The sequence below is a fragment of the Acipenser ruthenus genome, chromosome 3 (assembly GCF_902713425.1).
Source record: "Acipenser ruthenus chromosome 3, fAciRut3.2 maternal haplotype, whole genome shotgun sequence".
Classification (NCBI taxonomy): Eukaryota; Metazoa; Chordata; class Actinopteri; order Acipenseriformes; family Acipenseridae; genus Acipenser; species Acipenser ruthenus.
In genome coordinates this window covers 89112912-89118650 of record NC_081191.1, presented here as the reverse complement: position 1 = coordinate 89118650, position 5739 = coordinate 89112912, and the positions used below count along the sequence as shown (strand labels likewise).

The window sequence follows — 5739 nt, the reverse complement described above, 5'->3', positions numbered from 1 at the left end:
TCACAATATCTGGTATTAAGGAGAGCGATGCAGCCACCTATTATTGTGGTTATTGGAGTACACAGTGGAACATCTGCTAGGAAACCTCGTTCAAGAACAATCTTTTGAAAGGACAAAAACACCTGTTCATTATACTAGAATTGTATGATAATAGGATTCGTTTGTTAGAAGTGTGTTTCTCTGACTACGCTTTAAAATGAGTGTGGAACAACATTTCCGGTTGAATTAATTTAAATTATAAACACCTAAAGATACGTTCAATATTTACTCGTGCAGTATTGGCGATATTTTAAAAAGCGAATAATCAATATTAATGGTGTGGATTAAGCATATATGTGCGTGTGCGTGTGTGTGTGTGTGTGTGTGTGTGTGTAAGCAACTCTGAAATTCTTGAAGAAACAAAGATACAAGTTCTGGAATGCCCTTTGCAGTCACTAGATCACAATCCAACATAAATGCTTTGGACAGCTGAAAAAAGATGTAGCCAAGCATTGTGTATCCATCCTGTCTGAGCTGAAGGAAATATGCAAGACAGAATGGGCCCAGATTACACCAGCAAGATGTAACTTACTGGTTAAGAATTATAGACATCTGAAAGTCGTAATAAAAGCAAAAGGAGAACACACAAAATACTGCCCTGTAAATCCAAACATTTAAGATCTAAACATCAAAATAAATACCTACAGGCAATACCTACAGACTTCTTTGTGTTTATTCTCTGAACACATACTGATTATTATTTAAACACATGGAGATGTTTAAAACGTAAACACTTCAAGTATGAACATTTTAAACATGTGTGAAACATAAACCCTTTCATGTGTTTAACTTTTAAACACTCTAACATGTTTAAGGAGGGCATAATAAACACAATTTGGTGTTTATTTCAATAAATGTGTTTACTTTATAAACACTGGTTCAAACAGCAAATAAAACAAATACATATTCACATAATATATAAATTAAAAATACATTTTAGGTAGTTATACAATAGTTGGTTATTATATATTATACATTATGCAGTATATACATGCTGAAATGGATTGAATACAATACGCAAACAAACTACAACAAACTGAAAAACCTTAAAATTAAAATGTGTTTATTATGTGTTTTAATTAATTAATTTTATTTTAAAAAGTGCTTTATACGGCAAGCAAACACCATAAATAAATAAATAAATAAATAAATAAATAAATAAATAAATAAATAAATATTCAAATAATTAATTTATTTAAACAAAAAATAAACACATATAGTCATACTTTTGTTGGTTAAACATTATAAACACAAACTTCAACTGAACTGATTACTCTTGAAACAGATACTTTAAAAAAAAAAATTAAATCCGCAGACTGATTCAATAAAGCTATGTTCCTTTCATTGTTTTACAAAGTGTTTTAAGAAAGAACACATATTTTTTTTGATTTGTCACCTAGATATGTTTGTGACAGTCCCAGAAACTGGGAATACATTTTTGGATAGCTGAAATCAAAAACATAGTAGACTGCTAGTAAGACAGCTATGGCATCTAGTATGGTGTCAGCCTGACAGAACACGGTAACGCTGTCCCCCACTACCACTGCCTCCTTCAGTCTCCCATCTTCAGAGAATAGGACTGTGTGGTGCTGTTCTTCGCGTTGTTGCTGCATGCTTTTCAATCTCATGGTCAGGGCTGTTCTACAAACATGAATAAGACAACGTTTGAGTAAAAACTTTTAAAATTGAGCTATACATATTTTAGAGTACATCTAGATGAAATACCCTCAAAATTGTGAGTAATTGTAGTTTCACTTAAGTTACTGATTGGTTTTACTAGCTTGGACTGTGACTTTCAAGTGTCCTTTCCTTATGCTGAACTAAACGTTTTACTGACTTTTGAAAATAAGGCCATTTGCAAACATAATCCACAATGGAATAATAAAAAGTATGCATTAAAAAAAGCCATCCATCTACAGCAAAAGGAAAGCTTCCCCTAGAGTCAAAACACTATTATTTGCATAGCTTACATAAAGATTTTTACATAACCTATTTTTGAGAATATCAGTGTTAATATAAGATAAAAATAAAATAAAAATAAAATAATTCCACGTCCAGATAATCTTTGTATCAATAGCATTATGTAAGCCACTGAATGCTAATAGTAGAATGACATATCTGTTTCTCCACAAAAACAGTCCTAGACTTTTCTCCCTTTCCTTGTCATATTTGGTGTCGTTTTCCATGTAGTGGAAGACATCAAGAAAGTCTTCCCCTACAAAGACCAAATAAACCATTATATATATATATATATATATATATATATATATATATATATATATATATATATATATATATATATATATATATACACACACACACACACACATAACTCCAGGCCTCGAGGGCCACCACAGGGTCTTCTGGGTTTCATTCCAATCCAACTTCAGGTCTTAATTGCTTAATTGATCTAATTATTTGGCCATTTAATGATATTTAAGGTTTTAATAGACATTTTTCAGGATATTTTGCATATTGATAACGTTAAAGAAACTTGATTGAATGTCCAGTATCTGAATAAGGTGTCCCTTGGCAGTGACAATTGAACTTTGCAATGGAACAGGAATTGGCTGCACAAAGTTGAAGTTGTTGCTCTAGTATTTCAGCCTTTTCTTATTGCTGCTCAGATCCTTTAAGAAGTTTGGCTCAAATGTCATTTTTGAAACCTGTGTCAACACCTCTGTCATTAAGGTCATTAAGGATTTTTTTTTCTTAAGGAAGAAACATGTTTATCTACAAGAAAGGAAGTGGAGGAGATAACATCATTTACAGCTCTTTCTGAAAGCCTATGTTCAGATTGTAATGCTAATGCAAAGGTTGCATTAAAGCTACTCTTTATTATTATATTTCTTAGCAGACGCCCTTATCCAGGGTGACTTACAATTGTTACAAGATATCACATTATTTTTACTTACAATTACCCATTTATACAGTTGGATTTTTACTGAAGCAATCTAGGTAAAGTACCTTGCTCAAGGATACAGCAGCAGTGTCCCCTAGCTGGGATTAAACCCACGACCCTCCGGGCAAGAGTCCAGAGCCCTAACCACTACTCCACACTCTTTTCACTGTCAGCATCAGAAAAACAACATGTGATATATTCACCTGGAAATTGATCTTCACACAAGTTCCCATCTGCAGTATCAATGGAATGTGCTACTACATCTTTGTGCTTCTTAGATATGTGGTTCCTATAGGTGTTCCAGTTTCTAGTAAACTATGCACAGTTGGTCACATTAAAATGCACTATAAAATTTGGGTCATGTTTCTGAATTCTAACTACATGAGATTCAAATGTCTTGAATGTGTTACTTGTAAAACAACAAAGGGAACATTTAAAAATGTCCATTAGAAATGTGTGAAAATTAATTAATTTCAAAAGGAGGAATTAATTAATTAATTAATTAATTAATTAATTAATTAATTAATTAATTAATTAATTAATTAATTAATTAATTAATTAATTAATTAATTAATTGATTGATTAATTAATTAATTAATAAGAACAAGTTCTGTGTCATTTAGTGTTTACTAACCTGCAGTCAAACACTATGTTTAAGATTTGATAATGTCTGTATTTCTGAATCTGGTTTTCTTTCAAATGGAATATTCCACCTCCTGCATAAAAACAGAAATAAATATAATTACAGATCATTGGGCATAACAATTAATAGTAAATAGATATTTAAAAAAGAAAACAACAACAACAACAAAAACAGTATATGAGTGTTACTGTGCCAAATGTTTGACACTTTTTGGATTTAAAAATTATCTCTAGTAATTTGGTAATGAGGAACCAGGGCCAGTATTACGTTCAGTTCCCCGTTGTTCCCCCTATATAAAAGTACCATGGTACTGGTACCACTGCATTTTGGAACAAGGTACGATGTTATCATGGTATGTGTGAAAGTACAATGGTTTTACAGTGTGGAAAGTGTTACATATTTCAGTTTGTTCTGGAATTCATGTACTGCCTGACACTATTATTATTATTATTATTATTATTATTATTATTATTATTATTATTATTATTATTATTCTGTGATCCATATTTACTTTTCTCCAGTACGGGACACTAATAGTATGAATACAGCACTTCATGTATTTTGCATAAACTGCTATCATTTATCAAATCGATCAATCCCAATAAATAAATACATAAATAAATAAGTCAACAGTTGGTGCACATTGTACTTTGAAACAACCATATCCCATATCCATTTACCTATTATTCAGGACCACGGACAGCGCTCCTGTAGCGCGACGTCCTTCACAGACTGCAGATACCGGATAAAGGGCCTTCCTGGTGCAGATGAATTCATTCAGCACGTGCTTTCTGAGAAGCTCAGAGCACTGGGCAGATTTCTAGCCGACGCAAAACTGTAGGGGAGTTAGAGACGCGGGTATGTTTTACTGAAGTTCCAAAGGTGCAATGCGTTCGCCTAGTATTGGGTAAAATCACATCAGCGTCATTTCCTCGAACAGCATATGGATATCCAATTGCTGGTGCACAACAATTCTGGGGTTTCTGTTCCAACCGTTGGTTTTGAAGTTAAGACAAAATTATGCTCTGGTGTTCTTTCATTTTTTTTGGTTCTCTTATATGTGAGTATTCGGTTACGGGTGTCTGGCTGATGCAGCATTTTATCATGGTGATTTGAATGAACCGCATTGTCACTTTTCTTCTTTTATTTCAGATGGAGTATTTTCTGTCTCTTTAGAACAGTCGCAGATATCCGCCACAAGAAAAACAACAAAAAGAGCAACTTTCAGCTGTAAAGTCGTCGGGGTCAACATTAATGATGCTTATATACATTGGTATAGACAGAGACCCGGGGAAGGGTTAAAGAGGATATTGTACTACCAGAATGACGGAAAATATGAATACGACCAAGGTTTTAATAAAGATCATTTCAAAGCCGAAAAACTAAACGAGAGGTCCATCTGCAATCTCATTATAACCAGCGTGGAAGATAACGATACCGGCAGTTATTATTGTGCTTACTGGGACAGCACTGTGACTTAAAACTTAGCAGACGCTCTACAGAAACATTTTACATGCTGGCACAGAAACACAAAGGCTGTTACAAGTACCATGGTATTATACATTTTAAAGGTCGATTAAGGTCCTCCTTCAAAAGACAGGATCCCCCAAACTTTTTTTTTTCTTAGATTACCTTAGGAAATATAAATACATCATCTGAGATAAAAAGGTTATGATTATCCATCATTTAGGGATTTTTAAAGAATCATTATCTAAAATATAAAACCTTAGATTTCTAATGTGACCAATAGTTTATTCATCAAAATTCATAAGAAAAATAAAAACGACCCAAAGACGCAAATCAAACCTACTTATTGTAAAACATTAACAGCATTAACGTTACAAACTTCATTGTAAGCACAATTAATAGCCTCCACATGTATAAAACCAATTAATTGTGAATGAAAAAAAACATCTAATTAGTATTTTTGTAATATCAGATCCAATTAGTAATACAACTTTAAAAAGGCGTGCATTTACACAATACACCTCTACTTCAAATACAATATATTCATAATAAAACTGAATACTTAAAATTCAGACCCCGGACAGAGGACAGAGAACAGCGTATCACTCTCTCAACGTCCTTCTCAGAAAGCAGCTACAGTAGAATTTGGCCTGTTTCCCTCGATGTTTCTAAGCCTTTATGCAGAGGT

The 5739-nt window shown here is 32.9% G+C and overlaps 1 long non-coding RNA gene across 1 annotated transcript; it reads right to left on the bottom strand.

Annotated features, from left to right (window-relative positions):
- Window positions 1-1156: 1156 nt before the first annotated feature.
- On the bottom strand, window positions 1157-4820 carry LOC117394305 (uncharacterized). The gene is made up of 3 exons (XR_004543362.3): window positions 4265-4820; window positions 3576-3657; window positions 1157-1680 (listed from the first exon to the last, which is right to left on the bottom strand). It is a non-coding gene; the product is annotated as an uncharacterized LOC117394305 (long non-coding RNA).
- Between the last annotated feature and the right edge of the window lie 919 nt (window positions 4821-5739).